This window comes from Bufo bufo, chromosome 1, assembly GCF_905171765.1.
Source record: "Bufo bufo chromosome 1, aBufBuf1.1, whole genome shotgun sequence".
Taxonomy (NCBI): Eukaryota; Metazoa; Chordata; class Amphibia; order Anura; family Bufonidae; genus Bufo; species Bufo bufo.
Window position 1 is genome coordinate 776,387,030 of NC_053389.1, and position 25,982 is coordinate 776,413,011.

Genomic DNA, 25,982 nt, shown 5'->3' on the forward strand with positions numbered 1-25,982 from the left:
TGACAGCTAGATGACACCAGGAGCTCAGGCCTCTCGCTGCGACTCCTGCTGCCAAGCCCCCTTACTCTGCTGCGACCTGTGCCTGCACCAGAAACATTTAGGCCTCTACCACTCCCCTGTGCAGGGCCTGGCACTTCTCTGTCTGACATACTGTTAGATCAAATAAGTAAATAAAAAGGAAATTAACACACCCCAAAAAAGGCTGTAACTTTCTCACTTCACCACACAACAGCTAATAAGCCCCTTTTTTCCCACTAATACAAGCCAAAAAATGCTTTAGAATATATAACTGCATCGCACAAGGGCAAATAAGACGTATAAATATTTCCTAGTAATAAACCCTGTTAATGCCTGTATCAAACAGCACAAATCTTTCCATTATACATTTTTCTTACAAGTACTGATGCAAAATACTGACCATACACTGACCGGTGAATGTGGCCTTAAAGCTATGTTTAGAAAATATTGCATTAAAACAATAGATGCAAACATAATATATGGACTAAGCCCTCACTCTAATTATAAAATCTGGGACTATAGGCCAACATATTTTGATCAAAATACATCTGTGCCTGCCTACCAGCGCCAAGGTGGTCTCAGTCAGGCAGGTCCTACTCTATACCTACCTATGCCATATGGACATCTATATTCAGGAGAGCAGATCCTGCACATATAGTGTGCTGCTCCTAGTCACCTCTATGTGCATCCAGCAACCAATGAGCCCGTACAGCTATATGTGCCACCTAATCAAGGGCACCTGTGGTATAGGCGGGGCAAAAGTGCACAAGAATGCTGCTCCCAAGACAGAAGCACATTCACACCTTAAGGTGCCACTCCTTCAAGACTAATAAAAAAAAAAATCACGGAAAAAGATACAAAACTTCTTGCACGATATGATAGTAAATATGCGGATGTGCATGGCTACATTTAGAAAATCAAGGAATATAATGCACTAAAACAATAGATGCAAACAAACATGCCTGACTGAGACCACCTTGGCGCGGGTAGGCGGGCACAGATGTATTTTGATCAAAATATATTGGCTGAGAGTCTCAGATTTTATTATCAGAGTGAGGGCATAGCCCATATATAATGTTTACATCTATTGTTTTACTGTAGTGCATTATTTTCCGTGATTTTTCTTTCATAAATGTAGCAATGTACATCTGCATATTTACTATCATATCGTGCAGGACGTTTTGTATCTTTTTCTGAGATTTTTTCTTAAAGGGATTTTGTAGCAAGCATGTCTTGGAGAAATAAAGGAAATAATGCAGAATTCTGCCGACATTATAATGCAACTTTAGCCTTTTTTTAGAGCTTTTTTTTTTACAGTCACTTGATTGAAAGTGGTTGATGTTTATTTTTTCATGGTTGTTTGGTCAATATAAGCGACCCATCTTGGCTTTAACATGCAGAATTTGAAGCTACTTAAATGGGTTATCCCATGAGTGATGTAAAAAATAAGAATCATACATCATATAGTACATGACAACATATTTCTAACAAAGTTAGACCCAGCCCTGTACCTCACATGGATCCAGAGATCTCCGACTCATTGCTTCGCTTGCTCTGCTAGATTAAGTTCAGGCTGGCAGCTTAAGTGGTGTGTCCTTTCTCAGGGGGCATGTCTTTTCTGCTGCAGCTCACTCCCTATTACAGCTCAGGAGGGGTGTCCTTTCTGCACACCTCAGGGGGCATGTCTTTTCTGCTGCAGCTCTTTCCCTATTACAGCTCAGTGGTGTGTCCTTTCTCAGGGTCTGGGTCTTTTCTGCTGCAGGCTCTCCCTGTAACTGCCACAGCTTCTAACAGTAGATGTGATCAGTGGTAGTTGAAGGATGAAACTGAGCATGTGCGACCACCTTAGTAAATGGACATGCACATTAATATACAGATTAAACACCAGGTGGAGCCATTATAATGAAGTTAAGGGAATAACTCACAACTGGATCATTTTTGTAACAGAAAATAAATTACTGTACAAAAGTAACTCGTTTTTCATGCTGAATAACATTAGAATATTATTTAATGGTGGGACAATCCCGTTCCTATCATTCACATTTGAAAACACCACCATACTGTGATATACCTGCCATAGAGGCCGCTCTTTGACATCAATGAGACTGCTTTGCTGCTTTGTAATCCGGTCCTGCGGTGTATACTTGCTGCTCGCGTCGTGGTGGTTGAGGGTATTTTGGCATAAGAAGAAGGCCAGTGGGTGCAACTGATTAAATGTCAGAACCAGTAGGAAGGGGGAAAGGGTGTATAAAAATGGGGTTTCTGAACTGTGCAAACCTTTTACAGACCTAACAGTGAATGATTACAGTCAGAAATATAACTAGTAGAGTTGAGCAAAACAAAGTGGAATTCGATCCGAATTTCAGGATAAATTTGATTCGCCGTAAAACCGAATTTCCTCGTGCTTCGTCTGTCACGACAGGTAGGTAAGCGGGGAAATAGCCAAGGGGTCACCTCCTAGCGATCCCTAAAAGCTTTCCCTAAACTGCTGTGCCCATGTGCATACCCTTAGGGTGGATATGCACATGCCCTTGTGCCTAAACCTAAACACCCTGGGAAAACCCTAAGGGAAAAGGGAAGAGGCAACCTGCTTCTTCAAACCAGGAGGAAGCAAGCGTCTCCCTAGAGGCAGTGGCGTAACTACCGGGGAAGCAGCTGCTTCGGGGCCCGGGCTGCCAAGGGGGCCCGGCGTCCCGGCAGCGTGTGTGACAGTTTATTTTCAAGTTAGTTAAATATCGATGTTTTCACAGCAGCAGCGGCTGACCAGGCCCCCTCGCTAATGTGATCTAATCTTACTGTCTCCTAAAGTCTTCTGATGTGTCTGGGATTCGAACCCACAACCTCCAATGTATCAGTGGAAAAGCATTTACCCTCACAGCCATAAAGGAGGCATTGCAACTGATTGAAAAAATATGAGACTTCTACTGTTATAGCTGGCTAAGTGTACATCTATACACATGACAGCTGCCCCAACACACCCAGCACTGCTATATCTCTATATGACAGCTGTCCCAGCACACTCAGCTCTGCTACATCTCTATATATGAGCAGCTGTCATGTGTATAGATGTACACTTAGCCAGCTATAACAATAGAAGTCTCATATTTTTTCAGTCAGCACCAAGGCAGCTGTTATGGTCTTGTGGTTAAATGCTTTGCCTCTGATACAGAAGGATAGTGGGTTCGAATCCCAGCAGAAACTTTTCTGAAATACAAGCACTGACTCCATATATGGACATACAGGGTGGGACACAGGAAGAGGCAGCATCGCATCTCTGACATGGAGGTAAGTAGAAGTGTTTATTTATTTTTTTAATACCCGACTGTTACTGCCATGGGGGGAGTGGGGGGCACTTGATACTGGCACATGGGGGGAGGGGGGGTTGGCACCTGATACTGGCACCTGGGGGGGGGAGGGGGGGTTGGCACCTGGTTGGCACCTGATACTGGCACATGGGGGGAGGCACCTGATACTGGCACCTGGGGGAGGGGAGAGGGGGGTTGGCACCTGATACTGGCACATGGGGGGGGGGGAGAGAGGCACCTGATACTGGCACATGGGGGGAGGCACCTGATACTGGCACCTGGGGGGGAGGGGGGGTTGGCACCTGATACTGGCACATGGGGGGGGAGAGAGGCACCTGATACTGACACATGGGGGGGAGAGCGGTTGGCACCTGATACTGGCACCTGGGGGGGGAGGGGGGGGGTTGGCACCTGATACTGGCACATGGGGGGAGAGAGGCACCTGATACTGGCACATGGGGGGAGGCACCTGATACTGGCACCTGGGGGGGGGTTGGCACCTGATACTGGCACATGGGGGGGTGGAGAGAGGCACCTGATACTGGCACATGGGGGGGAGAGGGGTTGGCACCTGATACTGGCACCTGGGGGGGAGGGGGGGTTGGCACCTGATACTGGCACATGGGGGGGAGAGAGGCACCTGATACTGGCACATGGGGGGGAGGCACCTGATACTGGCACCTGGGGGGGGAGGGGGGGTTGGCACCTGATACTGGCACATGGGGGGGAGAGGGGTTGGCACCTGATACTGGCACCTGGGAGGGGGAGGGAGAGAGGCACTTAATACTGGCACTTTTTTTGTGGGGGGGGAGATGGCACTATGATACTGGGACATGTGGGGGGGAGGAGAGAGGCACTTGATACTGGCACATGATGGGGGGCATCTATGGGGACACTTACTGGCACATTATTGGGGGGCATTATGGGGGACACTAGGCCGGCAGCCTATCAGAGGCCGGACACTGAGGGGCATCTACTGGGGCACTATATATGGGGCATTTTATACTGGTACATTATGGGGGGCACTAGCAGGAAGGGGGGAGAGGAGCACTTTGAGGGAATTTACTGGGGGCACTATATAGGGGTATTTTATACTGGGACATTATGGGGGCACTATGGGGACGTTAGCTCAACTGGGGGCATTATAAGGGGGTATTTTTGCACTGTCACATTATAAGGAGAATTATTACTACTGGGGGGGCATCATGGTGCTCTTTATTACTCCCCCATGGTATGACCCCCTAGTAGCAGCACCAGCCTCTCCCTGCTCTGCTATCCCTCTGCCCCTTCTCCAAATCCTTATTATGAAATCTTTCTCATTAGGATAAAGCACAACATCAGCTCCGCCGAGCCCCCGGCCAAGTGTTGAAGTGGTGTCCGAGATCCCCAAGGGTCAAGTAACTGTAAGTTTTCATGTGAAATATGTTTATGTTATACACATATAGCATCCACTGTGCCACACAATATACAGTATACCGCTACACTGTGCCAAAGGAGTGGGGTTTACACAGGAGGAGGGAGGTGCGCTGGGTGGGATCCTTACAAATATTTGCTGTGGGGCCCAGTCACTTCTAGTTACGCGCCTGCCTAGAGGCCTAGGTAAAACACACAAAGGGAAATGAAGGAGAGGACTTATCTTGAGCAGACGATCCACCACAAATCAAGAGCTCCCAGGAAAGAACTATAACCCGCACAGGCCACTGGGGGAAGGAGAGATAAATAGCCTCACTAACAATGAAACCCAGTACACCTGAGGGAAGGTGGATCCAATCAAAACAAACAAAGAAGTCAGACATGTGCAGCCAGTCTGACAGATCTCTGCACATTCACAGGGCAAGGCGTGACATTGTGGTAGGGAATCAATTTAACCTGAAATAGTGTAAAAAACGAACTAAAGAAAAATCATACTTGCCTCCATTTGCTTGCGACGGGCCAGACACCGCCATCTTTATAGAAGATATTGGCCGAAATCCTGTGCATAGTAACGTATGTCGGCCGGCGTGACGGACCTCATCTTGGGCCGTGCGAGATTTCGCACCAGATCTTGAAGCAAGATGGCAGCAGCCGGCCCGTGGTGAGCAAATGGAGGCGGTAAGTATGATTTAATTTTTTTTTGTGTTGACTTTACACTGTTTTTACTCTCACGTATGAATGCGGTATCTGAGGCGTACAATGTTGGGGAACGGCGCTATCGCCGCTCCCAGTCATTACACCCACTACTTAAAAAAAATGCACTTTGTGACGAAGTAATTTGTCACAAAGCAAATTTTTTGGTAAAATTTAGCAAAGCAGCCGAATCGGTTTTTGAAGAAATTCGCTCATCTCCAATAATTAGGATAAATAAAGGATAAATAAAGCCATGAGTTACCCTGATTGTTGATGGTTTCCAGTGGCACATTTTTCTCTGTACTGCACGAAAAACAAAAAAAGAAAAAACTGTTGTGATGAAGATTTAGGGTTCAGGATTCATGCGCGGACAATCTGCACTGAAATCCGCAGGTGTTCGCAGGCAAATCTGTGCGGTCAATCCGCATCAACTGGTGCGGATTTGCATGCGGAATAGTGTGCGGATTCGGTGCTGATTTTCCGCATGCGGATTTAACTAAGTGAATGAAGAAAATCCAGTCAGGAAAAATAAAATAAATTGACATGCTGCGGATTTTAAAATTCGCACTGCAGATCAAAATCCGCACGGAATAAAGCTGCATCGTGTGCATTGAGAATTTGAAATTCTCATAGAATACAATGTACATGACCTACGGTGTGGATTTTCCGCACGCAAATCCGCGCTGAAAATCTGTACGCAATCCTGATCGTGTGCATTTAGCCTTATAGTGAAAATACATGCTTTTTTTTATCGGCGACGACTGTAATGTATAGTCTGCGTTACCAAAGGTGGAACGTGTTGTACATTCTCTGGATGGGCAGGGGTTTTCCTTAATTCATTTAACTGTTGTTTGAGTAAAGTTAAAACGAAATTCAAAGCCGCCCTATTGAAAAAAAAAGATTCCTCGTGATCCTGGATAGGATTTGCTGACACAACACATATGCGCTGAGCAGAACCTTCCAGAAGCCTTCAGTCTGGGTAGCAAATGCTGTAAATTACCGGTGAATGGAAACTTAGATGAGGGAAGATTGCTCTGACCCTGCCATTGGATCTCTGCCATTACTTGGGGGAAGTCGTTCTTGACTTCGGAGCTGTTAAGTGTCTTGCTACCTACTCCCATGGTGTTCACAGCATACACGGTAAATCATGACTGCATGTGCACGGGCACATATGCAGAGTTAGTGACATCATTACAGAAATCCCTCAGTACCAAGTACTAGTGTTGATCGCCAATATTCTAATCGCGAATTTATCATGAATATCGGCACTTAGCCACATCCCTAGCAACCAATGGGAAAGTTGCCTACCCCTTAGTGTTGATCGCGAATATTCTAATCGCGAATTTTAATTGCGAATATTGCCACTTCGATAATTCGCAAATATTTAGAATATAGTGCTATATATTCGTATTCGCGAATAGTGTTGATCGTCAATATTCTAATTGCGAATTTATCGTGAATATCGGCACTTAGCTACATCCCTAGCAACCAATGGGAAAGTTGCCTACCCCTTAGTGTTGATAGCGAATTTCTATCGCGAATGTATTACATTGCCGATTTTTGCAATCAAGTAAATAATGACTGGAGATCACGAATTCTCGAATTTGCGAATTTATGGCGAATATTCGGCCAAATATTTGCGAAATATCGCGAATTCGAATATTGCCTATGCCGCTCATCACTACCAATTAAAGCCTCTGTATTATAGCAGCCATAGTGCCAGCCCATAGTCAACCTCACACCCCATAATAGTTCCAGCCTCCTTCACTACAGCAGTGCCATCCACATCTCTCTCTCTCTATAAGGCCTCATGCACACGACTGCAAAATATGAATGATGTCTGTGTTGCAGAGGAAATGTTCTATCTTTTCCGGAATGGACATACGAACGTGGAGAACACATGGATGATACATGTGTTTTCCAAATCCGTATATGTCCGTTCCGCAAAAAAATAGAACATGTCCTAAAATGCGGACCGTGGATTGAAATCAGAGTCTGCAAAAAATAAGGATGCAACACAGACATCATCTGTATTTTGCAGATCCACATTTTGCTGACTGGTTGTGTGCATTAGCCCTAGGGCTGTGACATCAGTCACACGCTGGACAGCCATTGAACTGTATAAGGACTCAGTGATCTTTGGTTTTGTGACGGACGTCATGGCCAAGATGGCCGTGTAGCCCCAGCCTTACAGCAGCAGTCTAGGTCTGATTCACTCCTTTTATCCTCTTGTTGCATGCTCTATAACTGTCGAATCACATTGTTTGAGGGAGCAATATGTCCCCTGACTGCTGCCACAGACACCCAACACTCAGCGTGAAAAGGTTAACCCTGTAACCCCAGGCCGCCATCAAGGTATTACATGTGACAATCCATGGCCTACTGTATAAGTCTCCTCACGCCGAATAAGACACTCTCTCCACAAGGAGAGATAGTACACCCCAAATCCTGACTTGTCCTCTCACCCAGTTAAGCCAGTACTCTCTGCACAATCACCCTGAAATGGCTGTCTGCAGATGAGATGCTGGCTTATTTAATATCCAAGTCATGTCTCAAGGCCTACTTAAAGGAGCAAACATTGACTTGTAGGATAGCTGCTTTACATCTGGTAGCATCAGAGGCAGAACTTGTTATGAGCTCATTTGCATCCCTCTATTCCCAGACTTCAAGAAGAGCATGTATGGCCTATAAGTCTCCTCATGCCGATTAAGGTGCCCTCTCCCCAAATCCTGACAAAGGAACATTTGTGGCAAAAATGGCTTCAAACCAAGCAGATACGCAAAAAATGGGGGTAATGTATTGAGATGCCACATTTTACTCTGATTCTTCATAGTGTCTGTCATTAGTTGCAATTTTTGTTTATTGCGACAAATTTCCTAAATGTTGCATGCCATTTGTTACATTTGTCATAGGAAATATTTGTGGATTTTTCAGTCTTAAGTCTAATCACATTCATTACAAAGACTCCTATAGCTTATATTGAGATGTCCGAGCCACAAGGGTGTAGTGAGTGAGCGTTGGTGATGGTTGGTGTTGCCAAGTGGGTGCAGTAGTTGTACTCACTTTTCTGTAGCTCCCTGGGCACTCTCTATTGCAGGGAACACCAGCCAGATGGAAGGTGAGGTGCCCTTGATGGTAATGGATACGCTTAGGGTGCTTTGGTGGCTGGACCCCTGTGCTCATGACACCAGCACCGAGAGGTGCAAATTAGGAGACGGAGTAGAATAATGAGAGAGGCAGTAGTTGAACCGAACAGGAACTTTACTGGTAAGTTGTAGTCTTTCAATAGGTAGCATTCAATAGAAGTACTTTGTCTTACATGAAGCTGGTAAAGATGATAAAGCTGCAAATCCCAATTAGCAGGCTCTGTGAGGTGATGTATATAGGTTCCAGGCAAACTTATGCAGGAGTGATGATGATATTTTACTTGGTTCCTGATCTTTCTTTTGCTATTCAGTCTTGCAATAATATGGATCCTCTGGTATTATTAGTATACAACCCAAGGGCGGTCTCCCTCATGGCAGGCAAACTCTCTGCTCCATTCTTTGAAAAGGTTGTCTGAACTATAGTCCAAGTAGTGTCTGGCCTTGACTCTACAATCTAGGATTAAATCCTAGTTTTGTATTCCAAAAGTTCAAGTAGCCTACCTCCTGGGCAAGGCCCAGGAGAACAGAGACAAGTCTGTCTCCTCTCCTCCTTACTCCTCACTCCTAATCTCCTAATCTAACTCTCACTTCCTGTGGCTGAACTAAATAAATGGTGTAATAGTGACCTCTAATGTTGGTAGTGTGTAATTCATTTCACCTACCTATAATAAGAATTTAGCACCATTGACGACATAAAACACAGTGATTAGTGCAAGATGACAAGAAAAGGGCAACTTTTTGTGAGACTTTTTGCAAAAAGTCACAATGATACAGCTGTTGTAACATGGTGGCTGGTAAAGGACTGGAGGTAGTGTATATCTCACCCAGAATTCAGGACAACTAGGTGGTTTCAGTAAAGTGTAGTTTGCTGATGTATTGTACCACTAGGTAGGCGTGGGCACTACACAAGGGTCAATTGGTTCACGTGTTACTTCTGCTCACAAGGGACAGTAATATTATATTTAACTATGCATTTAATGTATTTTCTATGTGTTTTTACATGCAATGTTTTCCCCTGTGTCATGCAAAGCAGGCCTATTAGGGTGTAGTTAGGCATCCTAGACACTAGAGGGAGATAGGGAGCCCCTAGTATAAATGTTCAGGCCCGGACAGGGAGGAGTCTGTCTGTAATCAGGAGTCTGTGGAGACAGAAGTGAGAAGGCACCAGCCCGAGATATGCTGAGAGCCTCCTCCTGACATGCAGCTAGATAGTCCTGGTTTCTAGTTGCACTAGGAGGCTAGGAAGAGTACAGCCTGCCTGGAGACCAGTAATCCAACCAACACAGATGAGACACCCCAGTAGTAGGAGAGCACCTCCTGGGAGCAACCTGCAGTATCCCTCACCGCAAGGACAATACAACAAATTCAGTTAAGTAACCTGAGGGGCAGAAGTGTTTAATATAAAGCAAGTGCCAATACTGGAGGAAGGATTATACACTGCTCAAAAAAATAAAGGGAACACAAAAATAACACATCCTAGATCTGAATTAATTAAATATTCTTCTGAAATACTTTGTTCTTTACATAATTGAATGTGCTGACAACAAAATCACACAAAAAAAAATATATGGAAATCTAATTTTCAACCCATGGAGGTCTGGATTTGGAGTCACCCTCAAAATTAAAGTGGAAGAACACACTACAGGCTGATCCAACTTTAATGTAATGTCCTTAAAACAAGTCAAAATGAGGCTTAGTAGTGTGTGTGGCCTCCACGTGCCTGTATGACCTCCCTACAACGCCTGTGCATGCTCCCGATGAGGTGGCGGATGGTCTCCTGAGGGATCTCCTCCCAGACCTGGACTAAAGCATCTGCCAACTCCTGGACAGTCTGTGGTGCAACGTGACGTTGGTGGATAGAGCGATAAATGATGTCCCAGATGTGCTCAATTGGATTCAAGTCTGGGGAACGGGCGGGGCAGTCCATAGCATCAATGCCTTCGTCTTGCAGGAACTGCTGACACACTCCAGCCACATGAGGTCTAGCATTGTCTTGCATTAGGAGGAACCCAGGGCCAACAGCACCAGCATATGGTCTCACAAGGGGTCTGAGGATCTCATCTCGGTACCTAATGGCAGTCAGGCTACCTCTGGCGAGCACATGGAGGGCTGTGCGGCCCTCCAAAGAAATGCCACCCCACACCATTACTGACCCAATGCCAAACCGGTCATGCTGGAGGATGTTGCAGGCAGCAGAACGTTCTCCACGGCATCTCAAGACTCTGTCACGTCTGTCACATGTGCTTAGTGTGAACCTGCTTTCATCTGTGAAGAGCACAGGGCGCCAGTGGCGAATTTGCCAATCTTGGTGTTCTCTGGCAAATGCTAAACGTCCTGCACGGTGTTGGACTGTAAGCACAACCCCCACCTGTGGACGTCGGGCCCTCATATCACCCTCATGGAGTCAGTTTCTGACTGTTTGAGCAGACACATGCACATTTGTGGCCTGCTGGAGGTCATTTTGCAGGGCTCTGGCAGTGCTCCTCCTGTTCCTCCTTGCACAAAGGCGGAGGTAGCGGTCCTGCTGCTGGGTTGTTGCCCTCCTACGGCCTCCTCCACGTCTCCCGATGTACTGGCCTGTCTCCTGGTAGCGCCTCTATGCTCTGGACACTACGCTGACAGACACAGCAAACCTTCTTGCCACAGCTCGCATTGATGTGCCATCCTGGATAAGCTTCACTACCTGAGCCACTTGTGTGGGTTGTAGACTCCGTCTCATGCTACCACTAGAGTGAAAGCACCGCCAGCATTCAAAAGTGACCAAAACATCAGCCAGGAAGCATAGGAACTGAGAAGTGGTCTGTGATCACCACCTGCAGAACCACTCCTTTATTGGGGGTGTCTTGCTAATTGCCTATAATTTCCACCTGTTGTCTATCCCATTTGCACAACAGCATGTGAAATTGATTGTCACTCAGTGTTGCTTCCTAAGTGGACAGTTTGATTTCACAGAATTGTGATTGACTTGGAGTTACATTGTGTTGTTTAGGGCTCTTTCACACCTGCGTTATTGTCTTCCGGCATAGAGTTCCGTCGTCGGGGCTCTATGCCGGAAGAATCCTGATCAGGATTATCCTAATGCATTCTGAATGGAGAGAAATCCGTTCAGGATGCATCAGGATGTCTTCAGTTCCGGAACGGAACGTTTTTTGGCCGGAGAAAATACCGCAGCATGCTGCGCTTTTTGCTCCGGCCAAAAATCCGGAACACTTGCCGCAAGGCCGGATCCGGAATTAATGCCCATTGAAAGGCATTAATCCGGATCCGGCCTTAAGCTAAACGTCGTTTCGGCGCATTGCCGCATCCGACATTTAGCTTTTTCAGAGTGGTTACCATGGCTGCCGGGACGCTAAAGTCCTGGCAGCCATGGTAACGTGTAGTGGGGAGCGGGGAGCAGTGTACTTACCGTCCGTGCGGCTCCCCGGGCGCTCCAGAGTGACGTCAGGGCGCCCCAAGCTCATGGATCATGTGATCACATGGATCACGTCATCCATGCGCATGGGGCGCTCTGACGTCATTCTGGAGCGCCCGGGGAGCCGCACGGACGGTAAGTATACCGCTCCCCCGCTCCCCACTACTACTATGGCAACCAGGACTTTAATAGCGTCCTGGGTGCCATAGTAACACTGAACGCATTTGGAAGACGGTTCCGTCTTCAAATGCTTTCAGTACACTTGCGTTTTTCCGGATCCGGAGTGTAATTCCGGCAAGTGGAGTACACGCCGGATCCGGACAACGCAAGTGTGAAAGAGGCCTTAAGTGTTCCCTTTATTTTTTTGAGCTGTGTATATACCAAGGATTCAAGCCAGCAATTAGGCATCCGGGCCTTGGGATCCAGCCAGCTAGAATAGCTGAGGGGATAGAGCAGCATTGTACTGCAAAGCATTAACTGTTTGCCCTCCAAGTATCTTGCAAGATTATACCTGCCATATTGTGAAGTAAACCTGCTGTGCATTTGTACTGTCGAGGACTGCATTATCATCTACTGCAACTGTATGTATAAAGTTGGACTGTTTCCTAAAGTAAAGCAACGTTTGGTTTACCAACTGCGTACTCTATTAATCCTCCTACAAATCGGTGTGCCACCGTTACAGGCACTGGCGTCACGATTCTTAAAGGGACCTTGCCTCAGGCACTCAAAACACCTGCAACATCCAGGGCACCTCACCCAACATCAGGCCAGGTCTCTCCATACAGAGTGTGCCCCAGAGGAACTTGTGTCTACCTCTCATTCACTGCCTGCCCAGGGTCCTCCAAAAAGTGAGTAACCCTCGATTGCCCATAACCGTGACCTCACTGTCGCAATACCCTGCAGGTCTGGCGTGCTGCACTGATACACTTCTCTTTAAAGTGTTTTATGGGCTGGATTTTTATGGAATGACATTTAGGTGTTGGTAGTAGGATGTGCCATTCCCTCCCCAATCCAGTAAAACACTTTCCTCAGCCTGATGCAAACCCAGGTGTAGCTGCTAGGCTCATTACTGTGGTGATAAATGTGATAAATACAGCTTTCTGGTAGGCCATTCCTCTTTTCCTTTAAGCCACATACCTATGTTTGCCCTTACAAAAAGTGTTTAAACAACTATGCAAGGCATGTATATTAGCTTTTTTGTGCCAGTCATGGTAGAAGTTGGCTGGCACAGTTTGATTAGTGAATCTCCCCCTTGCATCTTCCAAGCCTTGAGGTTCCGTTATGGAAGGTGCTGTAATGGGATATGTTTTCTTGCGAGTATGTAATAAGCTTTCACTGAATGTCTTTGATATTCAAGCCCTCCTGCGGTCAGGACACATGGAGGATCCGCCAGTACGGTGGTGCATTGTAGGTATAGCTGATCTGAGAATAGGAACGGCTCAGCTCTTTAATTAATGTTGCTTAAGTGCCTGCTGACTTGTGGCCTGTGGACGCTGAGGTTGCAGACAGACAGCTAAGGGTTGCGTGACAACACACAGCAGATAACTGTATGAAGGTCTCTCCACTCAGCTTCCTTTAGAGAGGAAACAAGCGGTTGAAGTTTCAGCCGCGCCTGTATTGTCATTGAACTGACGTACCCGATGACAATTCTCTTCTTCCAAAAATATTTCATCTGTCACATTGTAATTATCCACTGTCATAACGTTATCTGCTTCAGCTGAGTGCCAGTGAAAGGCGTGCAGGGAATATGACTCCTTACAGCAATGGGGTGGAGGTGTGGTTCATGTATAACAATAGCTTTTAGTAGTGATGAGCGGATTGAGGTCCACGAATTTCAGGGAAAATTCGATTCGCCGCAAAGCTGAATTTCCTCGTGCTTCGTGGTAGTGAATGGATTTTCCCTCAAACAGTGTTAAAAATAAAAAAAAATCATACTTACCTCATCCATTTGCCGCCTTCTTGATTGAAGATCTCCCACGAAATCCTGTGTATGGTGACGTACGACGTCACCACGCCAGTCGACGTTATGACGTTATCACAGGCTGTGTGAAATTTTGCACCAGCTCTTCAATCAAGATGGCCATCACAAGCAAATGGATGAGGTAAGTATGATTTATTTTATTTATTTTTTCAATTTTGCTATTAGATGCTGAAATCATGTATGAACGTGACATCTGTGGGGTACAATGACGGGGAGCGGCGCAATCGCATCCATTGCATCCACTACTTACAAAGAAATACGCTTTGTGATGAAGTAATTTATCACAAAAAAAATCATTTTGTGAAATTCGACGAAGCAGCGGAATACTTCACTCATCACTCATCACTAGTTCTTAGTCTCATGCACATGGCAGTATTACGATTTCCCTACAAGTTTCAAATTATATGGAGACAAAATATGTCTCTACTGTACCTCTTTTCCTCCTTATTTTATCCATGTGCCATGTTTCATTGAGTGCCATGTTACGAATATCATTGTTCTTAAAGGGGTTTCCAGCTTTTTGAACCGTGAAATCCATGCTGCTATACCTGTTGAAAAAATCATACTCACCTGCTCCCCACTGCACTGCTCCGGCCTCCTGGCTTCCATCAGTGGTCTACTGGCTCCCATCTGATAAACTTCTGGATGGGCAGGGTCATGCGTGCCACTGCAGCCAATTACTGGATTCAGCAGTGAAGTGTTCTTAAGTGGCACCTGCCACTTGAGGACAAATCAGAGATCCCCCGGACATCATCAAGGTGTCAACACATGTTGCTGTTCTCCTGAAGGGGTGGCAAGACGTAGGAAATAAGTCTAGAGAGTCAGGGTCTGCAGTAAACTAGTGTGCTTCTTTACTGGAGGAATTCAAGTGCAAAACAATACAGGCGAGGCATAGGGCTGGTGTAACAGTCAGAGTCAGAGGACCGCTGGCTGGAGGTAGGAGTGGAGCCCAGTGGCAAGGACCGCAGGCAGGTAGTAGGTGCTGGAAGTCTGGCAGAGGCGTAGTCGGTAGGCAGGCGGTGGGTCAGGGCAGGCGGCAGTAAGCGTGGTCAGACAATCCGGATGGCAACGGTGGTAGCAGTTCAGTAGATAGGGACAAAGCAGAAGAGTAGTCAGTAGGCAGGTGGTGGGTCAGGACAGGCGGCAGTAAGCGTGGTCAGACAATCCGGATGGCAACGGTGGTAGCAGTTCAGTAGGTAGGGACAAAGCAGAAGAGTTGTCGGTAGGCAATTCCTGGTCAGCAGTGGACTTCCAGTAGTAGCAAGAGCAGCAGATGAGGAGAAGCTTGATCAAGGCTCAGGAGCTCAATAATCAGCAAACTGGAGTGCAAGGGGCTGGACTTATATAAGGAAGTACCAGGTGTGGGGAATCAAGGGTGATGAGCAAGGCTTGGCAAGACTGAGGTTAACTAATAGGTTTCAGGGAGGAATGTCCAGAGAGGACGGTAGCCTAGTAAGCAGGGCTACCGCCTGGGATGTGGCTGGTCATGGGTTCAAATCCTGACAGTACTCCCCCCCTTCCAAGATGACCTCCGGGCACCGCAGGGGCAGGCTTACTGGGGTGCCGTTGGTGGAACTCTTTTACCAGTCTGGGGGCGTGGAAATTTTCTTCTGGCTCCCAGGAGTTATCCTCGGGAGGGTAACCCTCCCACCCAATTAGGTATTGTAGTCTTCCCCGGTGGATCCTGGAGTCGAGGATCTTTGCGACAGTGTAGTCTTCTTCACCCTGTACCCTCACGGGTGGTGGAGGGGGCGAGTGGCGGCCTGTGAAGGTGTTCTCCACGTATGGCTTGAGGAGTGAACAATGGAAGACAGGGTGCACCCTAATGGAGTACGGAAGGTTGAGCCGGAACGTGACCTCGTTGATTTGTGTGGTGATCCGGAATGGACCCATGTATCTTTGGGGCAACATTTGGAGGGGACCTTCAATCTGACGTTCCTGGTGGACAGCCACACCTTGTCTCCCACATAGAAGCCCGGGGTGGGTTTGCAACGTCTGTCTGCTCCCTGTTTAAAGCGCCTCTGGGCAAGCTGGAGGTTGTCTATAATGTTCTTTTGTGCCTCCTGTAGGGTTTTTAGGCGTTCGGCCACTGCTGGAAGGGTGGAGGCGACGGGTAGGTGGGGAATGAACACCGGGTGCGAGCCTGTGTTAGCAAAGAAGGGGCTGTGTCAGACAATCCGGATGGCAACGGTGGTAGCAGTTCAGTAGGTAGGGACAAAGCAGAAGAGTAGTCGGTAGGCAATTCCTGGTCAGCAGTGGACTTCCAGTAGTAGCAAGAGCAGCAGATGAGGAGAAGCTTGATCAAGGCTCAGGAGCTCAATAATCAGCAAACTGGAGTGCAAGGGGCTAGACTTATATAGGGAAGTACCAGGTGTGGGGAATCAAGGGTGATGAGCAAGGCTTGGCAAGACTGAGGTTAACTAGTAGGTTTCAGGGAGGAATGTCCAGAGAGGACGGTAGCCTAGTAAGCAGGGATGTGGCTGGTCATGGGTTCGAATCCCGACAGTACTCCCCCCCCTTCCAAGGTGACCTCTGGGCACCGCAGGGGCAGGCTTACCGGGGTGCCGTTGGTGGAACTCTTTTACCAGTGTGGGGGCGTGGACATTTTCTTCTGGCTCCCAGGAGTTATCCTCAGGAGGGTAACCCTCCCACCCAATTAGGTATAGTAGTCTTCCCCGGTGGATCCTGGAGTCGAGGATCTTTGCGACAGTGTATTCTTCTTCACCCTGTACCCTCACGGGTGGTGGAGGTGGCGAGTGGCGGCCTGTGAAGGTGTTCTCCACGTATGGCTTGAGGAGTGAACAATGGAAGACAGGGTGCACCCTAATGGAGTACGGAAGGTTGAGCCAGAACGTGACCTCGTTGATTTGTGCGGTGATCCGGAACGGACCCATGTATCTTTGGGCCAACTTTTTGGAGGGGACCTTCAATCTGAGGTTCCTGGTGGACAGCCTCACCTTGTCTCCCACATAGAAGCCCGGGGTGGGTTTGCGACGTCTGTCTGCTCCCTGTTTAAAGCGCCCCTGGGCAAGCTGGAGGTTGTCTATAATGTTCTTTTGTGCCTCCTGTAGGGTTTTTAGGCGTTTGGCCACTGCTGGGAGGGTGGAGGCAACGGGTAGGTGGGGAATGAACACTGGGTGCGAGCCTGTGTTAGCAAAGAAGGGGCTGTGCTTGGTTGAGCTGTGCTCAGCATTGTTGTAGGCGAACTCGGCCGTGGGGAGATGATCAAGCCAGTCATCCTGCAGGTGGGAGCTGAAACAGCGTAGGTACTTCTCTAGGGTCTGATTAGTTCTCTCTGTCTGCCCGTTTGACTGAGGGTGGAAAGCGGAGGACAGGTTCACTTTAACCCCGAGCGCCAGGCAGAAGTTCTTCCAGAACTTTGAGGCAAATTGTACGCCTCGGTCGGAGACCACGTCGTCTGGGATCCCATGCAGCCTGAAGACCTCTCTGAGAATAAGATCGGCCGTCTGTTTGGCGGTGGGTAGGCCTTTGTAGGGGATGAAATGGGCCATCTTGGTGAGACGGTCGACCACGACCAGGATGGTGTTCATCCCTTTTGAAGGAGGAAGGTCTACCACAAAGTCCATGGAGATCGAGCCCCAGGGGCGGGAGGGAATCGGGAGGGGTTGTAACAGACCCACAAGAGAGGAACGAGGAGTCTTATTGCGGGCACAGACCGTGCACGAGGAGATGTACCTCTTGATGTCCTCCTTGTATGTTGGCCACCAGAAGGAGCGGGAGAGAAGCTCCTGGGTCTTTCTTGTGCCAAAATGGCCGGCCACCTTGGAGTCATGGTTGAGTTTGAGCACTTCGAGCCGTGCGATTTCTGGTACATATAGTTGTAGGTCCTGATGAAACCAATGACCATTCTTAAACGTAAGGCTGACATTCCCTGTGGGGTGGGCGAGGAAGGGGTCATTTTCATATCCTTCTTTGATTGTGCCCAGGAGTTCTTTAGAGTAAGTGGCCCCTACGACCCTTCTCTCGGGTAGGATGTTATTTTGGCCCTTGTTACTCTGTGAGGGCTCGGAAAACATTCTGGAGAGGGCGTCAGCCTTGCCGTTTTTTGATCCGGGGCGATAGGTGATGAGAAAGTTGAAGCGGGAAAAGAATAGGCTCCATCTGGCCTGTCTGGCTGAGAGTCTCTTAGCGCTGTGGATGAACTCGAGGTTCTTGTGGTCAGTTAGTACGATTATGGGGTTGGTGCCTCCCTCCAGCTGGTGTCTCCACTCGGAGAAGGCATCCTTGATCGCCAGTAGTTCTTTGTTCCTGATGTCATAGTTCTTCTCGGAGGGGGACATCTGGTGGGAGAAATATGCGCACGGGTGTAATAGCCTCCTCTCCCCTGTCCGTTGTGACAAAACTGCCCCCACAGCGGAGTCTGATGCATCCACTTCGACTGTAAATGGCAGCTCGGGGTTCGGGTGGATTAGGATTGGAGCAGAAGTAAAGAGGAGTTTTAACTTGGTGAAGGCCTCCTGGGCCTCGGGTGTCCAGGAGAAGGGGACTGCCTTCTTGGTGAGTTGGGTGATTGGTGCTATGACCTTGGAGAAGTTCCGGATAAACTTCCGATAGAAGTTGGCGAAGCCAATGAATCTTTGTATCTCCTTCTCGTTTCTCGGAACGGGCCAGTTCATCACAGCTTGGACCTTCCCCGGGTCCATACTTAGGCCCTCAGGGGAGATGATGTATCCGAGGAACTGAGTGGTGGTTCGCTCAAACTCGCATTTCTCTAGCTTGAGAGTTCTGTTGGAGTCTCTGCAGTACCCTGCGGACGTGTTCGCGGTGCTGCTCGAGGTCTTCAGAGAAGAACAAGATGTCGTCCAGGTAAACGACTACAAACAGATCCAGCATGTCCCTGAGGACGTCGTTAATGAAGTGCTGGAAGGTGGCGGGAGCATTGCAGAGTCCGAAAGGCATGACCAGTTACTCAAAATGACCATAACGTGTCCGGAAGGCGGTCTTCCCTTCGTCCCCAGGGCGGATTCGGACGAGGTTGTAGGCCCCTCGAAGGTCGAGTTTAGTGAAGATCTTCGCTGCCCGGAGTCTCTCGAGGAGTTCTGAAATCAGTGAGAGCGGGTACTGTTTTTTTACGGTTATGTTGTTAAGCTTTCTGTAGTCTATGCAGGGACGCAGGGCGAAGAAAAAGGGGGCTCCCGCTGGGGAGGTAGAGGGCCGGATGAACCCCTTCCTCAGGTCCTCGTCCAGGTACTCTTTCAGAGCCTTGAGTTCAGGCTCTGAGAGGGGGTAGATACTGCCAAAGGGTATTTCGGCCCCGGGCAACAGTTCTATAGGGCAGTCGTAGGATCAGTGTGGTGGCAGCTTGTCTGCGTTTTTCTTGTCGCAGACATCCTGGAACTCGCTGTATTGAGGGGGTAGCAGATCCTTGACGGATAGTTTTGAGATGGTGGTGTCTTCGGGTGGAAGGATGGGTTTGTGGGAGCAATTTAGCGAGCAGAACTCGGACGAGAATCGTATGCAGCGGGTTTCCCAGTCCACCGAGGGGTTGTGGGTGGCCAACCATGGGATGCCCAAGATCACCGGGAACTTCGGGGAGGCAATCAGCGAGAAGTGGATCTTTTTGCGGTGATCGGGTTCTATGAGGAGTTGTAGTTCGGTGGTCTCGTCAGTGGCCGGCCCCAAGGAGAGTGGGGATCCGTCGACGGTTTCCAGGTCAACGGGAGCTGCCTTGATTGTCAGTGAAATGTTCTTTTCGCGGGCAAAGGTTAGGTTCATGAAGTTGCCTCCCGCCCCGGAGTCTAACATCGCTGAACAGAGGAGTTGTCGCCCCTCAATGTCGATGAGGATGGGAACGATGAAGTGGGATCCATGAGCCGCCGTGTTGTTATTTTCCGGGGCTGCTGGCAGGGTTGGAGTCTGTGGTTGCTCCTTTAGTTCCGTGACGGCAATAGTCTTTCGGATCTTATGAGGACATTTGATGGCAAAATGACCCGACTCCCCACAGTAGAGGCAGAGGTTTTCGGCCAGCCGTCTCTCCTTCTCAGCTGTGGATAGAGACATACATAGAGCGTCGACCTGCATAGGTTCAGTTGCTGATAGGGGGTCGCGCTGGGCGGTGGAAGAGAAGGAGTAAGTGGGTCTGTGGTCCGAGGACCAGAGCCTTTCTTCCTTTCTCTCAGAGAGTCTTTGATCTATCCGGATGCATAACTGAATGAAGTCATCCAGATCGTCCGGGGCCTCAACTCTGGCGAGTTCATCCTTTATTAATACGGACAGGCCTCGCCGGAATTGGCTCCTCTGTGCCACTGGGTTCCAGGTGGTGTCCGTGACCCAACGGCGAAACTCGGCGGTGTATTCGGCGACGGAGCGTCTCCCTTGCCGCAGACCATGTAGTCGCGCCTCGGCTGTCGCACAGAGGTTGGGGTCGTCAAAGACTTGGCTCATGTCGGTGATGAAGTTGTTTAGGTTGTCCAGGAGCTGACTGTTAGTCTCCACGTAAGGTGATGCCCATGCTAATGCTTCATCCGTCAGGAGATTGACCATGAATAGCACCTTCTTTTTCTCGGTGGTGAAGGGGTCCGGGTACATCTGAAAATAGATGCGGCATTGGTTTAGAAACCTCCGATACTGTCGTCTGTCGCCGCCGAATCTTGATGGGACTGGCATGCGGGTGTCTGCGGCCGCGGACGTCCAGGAGTTGCCTCTGTAGTTCAATAATCTCCCTTTGCTGGCTTTGGACTACGCCTTGGAGCTGGGCAAATTTCTCCTGATATGTAGTACCAAATTCTTGAAGTTCGGAGACCTGCTTACGCAGAGTGGCCATTGCAGACTCCATAGTGCGGCTGATTATTCTGTCCTACAGGCTCACCGGAGTCAGAGGACCGCTGGCTGGAGGTAGGAGTGGAGACCAGTGGCAAGGACCGCAGGCAGGTAGTAGGTGCAGGAAGTCTGGCAGAGGCGTAGTCGGTAGGCAGGCGGTGGGTCAGGGCAGGCGGCAGTAAGCGTGGTCAGACAATCCGGATGGCAACGGTGTTAGCAGTTCAGTAGATAGGGACAAAGCAGAAGAGTAGTCGGTAGGCAGGCGGTGGGTCAGGGCAGGCGGCAGTAAGCGTGGTCAGACAATCCGGATGGCAACGGTGGTAGCAGTTCAGTAGGTAGGGACAAAGCAGAAGAGTAGTCGGTAGGCAATTCCTGGTCAGCAGTGGACTTACAGTAGTAGCAAGAGCAGCAGATGAGGAGAAGCTTGATCAAGGCTCAGGAGCTCAATAATCAGCAAACTGGAGTGCAAGGGGCTGGACTTATATAGGGAAGTACCAGGTGTGGGGAATCAAGGGTGATGAGCAAGGCTTGGCAAGACTGAGGTTAACTAATAGGCTTCAGGGAGGAATGTCCAGAGAGGACGGTAGCCTAGTAAGCAGGGCTACCGCCTGGGATGTGGCTGGTCATGGCTTTGAATCCTGACAGCTGGCTTCTCTAGTCTTCTCCCTGGCAGAGGAAGGGTTTGATGCTGAGGAAATGCCTGAGCTACCTGTCCCTCTCTCTCAGAAGACTTGTACTAGAGATGAGCGAATTTCTCAAAAATTTGATTCGGCCGATTTATCCGAAAAGATTCAATTCGATTAGAATTTATTTGCGTTAAAAAGCAGCTATTTCCTGGCTGCAGAGAGTCTGTATAGTGGTGTAGAACACTGTGCCTTGCAGTAACATGCATCCGGAATCTGCTATGGTAGTAAAACAATACTGTGAGTCAGTATGACATGCAGATGACAGGCGTCGCTCTTAGAATCACTGCACACTTCACTTAATAGGGCAGTTACGGGGCCAAAACTGACCAAATAACTCAAGTGTGAACTCAGCCTTACAAGTCAATTTTAGCGCCTGGTATAAAGAACCGTTCAGAAGCCCAAGATCCTACTGTAGCGGGAAAGAGCGCACTCCTTTTACACCGTTGTCAGCTGATTACACATAGATGTCTACAGAACCTATTCTATTAAACGTTTATACAAGTAGAGCCCCCCGACAGAGTGGAGAGGGTGTCAGCAGTAAGTTTGTGTTGACGTCACTGATTATTTTGCCCTTTCTCTGATCCATCAGAACAATAACCCCCAAAAAACTGATCCTGTTTGAGCATTCACCTTCACTCGGTCAGCATTTGCTCAGTAATCCATCAGTATTGCTAAAGCCCCCCAAAAAATGGGAGTGGATCCAAAACAGAGATGACACATGAATGGAGTTTGGCATGTCTTCTGTGTTTTGTACCCACTCCTGCTTTTGGCTACCAAATCATAAGCCAATTCTGATGGGATCATACAGGCCTTACAGCTGCTACACAAACATGATCCGTTGTGCATCTCATTTTTTCTTCCTTCTGACAGATCAGAAGAAGGGTCAAATAAATGATGATGTCAGCCAGGCCAAAAAGGCAAAATAGTGGCCCAGTCATGGAGTGGGGTGGGGAAGAGAACAGCATGAGAAGTCCACAGAGTGGCCCATTGACATAGTGGGGAGGTGGCAGCAGCAGAAGCATGAGGAGACCACAGAGTGGCCCAGTGACACAGGGTTGATTTAGCAGCATGAGGAGACCACAGAGTGGAAAGGTTGCGTAGTGTGGAGGTGGCAGCAGCAGCATGAGGAGGCCACAGAGTGGCTCAGTGACATAGTGTTGATTTGGCAGCAGCATGAGGAGACCACAGAGTGGCAAGGTAACATAGTGTGGAGGTGGTAGCAGCAGCATGAGGAGGCCACAGAGTGGCCCAGTGAAATAGTGTTGATTTAGCAGCAGCATTAGAAGGCCACAGAGTGGCAAGGTGACATAGTGTGGAGGTGGCAGCAGCAGCATGAGGAGGCTACAGAGTGGCAAGGTGACATAGTGTGGAGGTGGCAGAAACAGTAGCATGAGAAGGCCACAGAGTGGCCCAGTGACATACTGTTGATTTAGCAGCAGCATGAGGAGGCCACAGAGTGGCAAGGTGGCATAGCGTGGAGGTGGCAGCAGCAGCATGAGGAGGCCACAAAGTGGTAAGGTCACATAGTGTAGAGGTGGCAGCATCAGCAGCATGAGGAGGCCACAAGGTGGCAAGATGACAGTGTGGAGGTGGCAGCAGCAGCAGGAGGAGGCCACAGTGTGTCACAATGACAGAGTGTGGAGGTAGCAGCAGCATGATGAGACCACAGAGTGGCCCAGAGACATAGTGTTGATTTGGCAGCAGCATGAGGAGACCACAGAGTGACAAGGTGACATAGTGTGGAGGTGGCAGCAGCAGCAGCAGCATGAGGAGGCCACAGAGTGAGCCAGTGACATTGTGTTGAGTTAGCAGCAACATGAGGAGGCCACAGAGTTGCCCAGTGACACAGTGTTGATTTAGCATCAGCATGAGGAGACCGCGGAGTGGTAAGGTGACATAGTGTGGATGTGGCAGCAGCAGCATGAGGAGGCCACAGAGTGGCCCAGTGACATTGTAATGATTTAGCAGCAGCATGAGGAGACCACAGAGTGGCACAATGACAAAGTGTGAAGGTGGCAGCAGCATCATGAGGAGACCTGAGTGGTGAGTTGGCAGCAGCATCAGGAGACCACAGAGTGACAAAGTGACAGAGTGGGGAGGTGGGTGGCAATAACAGTACCCTTTGATGATGGTGGGTGTAAGAAGGGGCACTTGGCATCAGATGTATGGCATCAGGCAGGTGGCAGCATCAGAGTAGTAGCTGAGGTAGGTAGCCGGTCTCTTTTGTCAAGGTTTTGGTGAGGCAGCATGGATGATCTAATCTGATGCATCAGACATTGGTGGGTGTAAATCCTTGCTGATCCATGCCTGATTCATCTTGATAAAGGTCAGTCTCTCCACATTTTGGGTGGACAGGCGAGTTCTCCTTGGGGTAACTATGACCCCCGCAGCACTAAACACTCGCTCGGATGCCACACTACTGGCTGGGCTGGACAGCTTTTCCAAGGCAAACTCGGCCAGTTGTGGCCACAAATCCAGTTTGGCTGCCCAGTAGTCCAGCGGATCTTTAATGTGGGGTGGCAGGGTGCTGTCCAAGTATGCCACCACCTGCTGGTTCAGGTTCTGCTCCAGGTCTAGCTGCTGCTGCTGCTGCTGGTGAGTAGTTTCTTCACTAGGCGGGTTAAGAAAGCTGCTCATAATCGATGCTCATAAGCGCAGATGGCACCCCCGGTCAGACCTACGAGAGGATGGACGATGGCGCAGATAGGCAGCATCCAACTGACTACAAAGGATGTCTCTATAGTAGTTCAGGTTGTCCTCCCTCTCAGCGGGTGTAAAAAAGGCCCCCATTTTGGACAGGTAGCGAGGTCCAACAAGGTGGAGTCATCCCTCTGCCGGATGGTGACAATTCGGCTGTCACTACACAAGCAAGTGGGCATGCAGCGGTCCATTTGCGCAAGTGACTCGGAAGGACTCCCTGCCTCCATCTCCACTGCATACTGCCACGGTACGTCTGGGGCCTCTGCCTCATTTTCCTCATCGCCCTGTAGCTCCTCTGGCTGCTCCTGTTCCTAGCCTCCTGTCACCTGTGCATAAAAAACACCCTTTTCACTACACATTGTTTGTGCTCCAATGTCCTCCTCCTCCAGTTCAGCCCCCACAGGGCTCATGTGGCCGTGATATGTAGGCGCCATGTCTCCAGTCCTCTGACCAGCCAGATGTGCCAGCATCTGTTCCATTATATGAAGCAGTGGAATGACATTGTTCATCCCGTAGTCCTAGTGACTGACAAATAACGTGGCCTCCTCAAAGGGCCTGAGAAAATGTCAGTTGTCACGCATGAACTGCCACTGGCTGACATCGCAGTTACACAGGGGAGTACTCCTGTCCACTTGGATCACCAAGAAATCGTTTATGGCCTTTCTCTGTTCGTATACTCGGTCCAACATATGGAGGGTGGAATTCTAACTGGTGGAAACGTCGCATATCAGCCTGTTGGGGGATGCCGTTCTTCCACTGCAGCTCAAGGAGGGTGTGCTTGGCGGTGTACGAGTGGCTGAAGTGCATGCAAAGTTTCCTGCCCAATTTTAGGATGTCTTGCAGATGGGTGGAAGACTTCAGGAACCGACAACCAGATTAAACATGTGTGCCATGCAGGGCGCATGGCAGTGCCCTCTTTGACGTAGCGCCGACACCATGTTCTTTCCGTTGTCGGTCACCATGGTTCCGATTTTCAGTTGTTGCAGAGAAAGCCAGGATCCGATTTCTTGATGAAGGACACGGAGTAGTTCCTCCCCTGTGTGACTCCGTTCGCCCAGGCAAACGAGGTGTAGAACAGCATGACACCGCCGTGCCCTGCACATGTGGTATGCTGGATGGGCACTGTGAATTGTCCCTGCAGTGGAGGCTGAAGACACGGTGGAGGATGAGGAGGCAGAGGCAGACATTGTCGCCGGACCAACGGAATAAGAATGTGGAGGCAGAAGCGGCGTTACCTGACCAAGTTGCTGGTTTGGCTGGGCAGGAACCACATTTACCCAGTGGGCCGTAAAGGACATATATTGTCACGTACGTCGGCGCTGCTGTGCACTTTGGCAGACACCAACAGGCTCAAGGACTAGTCCACCTTCTGTTCTACATATTTGGCTTGGGACTCTCCACCTTGGGACTCTCCACCTCGGCTTGGCACAAGCCATCAGTTCTCTGAAAGGTGCAGAGTCCACCACTTGGAAAGGGAAGGACTGCAGCCCTTTCATCTTCTGAGTCATTGGATAAGTGCACACATGCTGTTGTTTCTTGGGAATTGCTTCGGTGATCTAATGCTGACGAAATGACTGATGAGGAATAGAATGGCGAGGAGCAGGGGCATCAGGACCGGTAGATAATCAGCTCCCTTTGGCTGAGGTGGTGGAGGCTTGACTGCCTAAAATCGGGTGCGTGTCACTGGGTGATATAGCGGTTGCTGCGACAGGCTGGACCACCACATTGGAGCCACGGTTCTCCCAGGCCACTTCATGGTAATGTTGCATATGTTGACGCAGGGCTGTGGTGCCAACATTGGCACCCTGGCCACGCTTCACCTTCTGCCCACAGATTCGGCAAATGGCC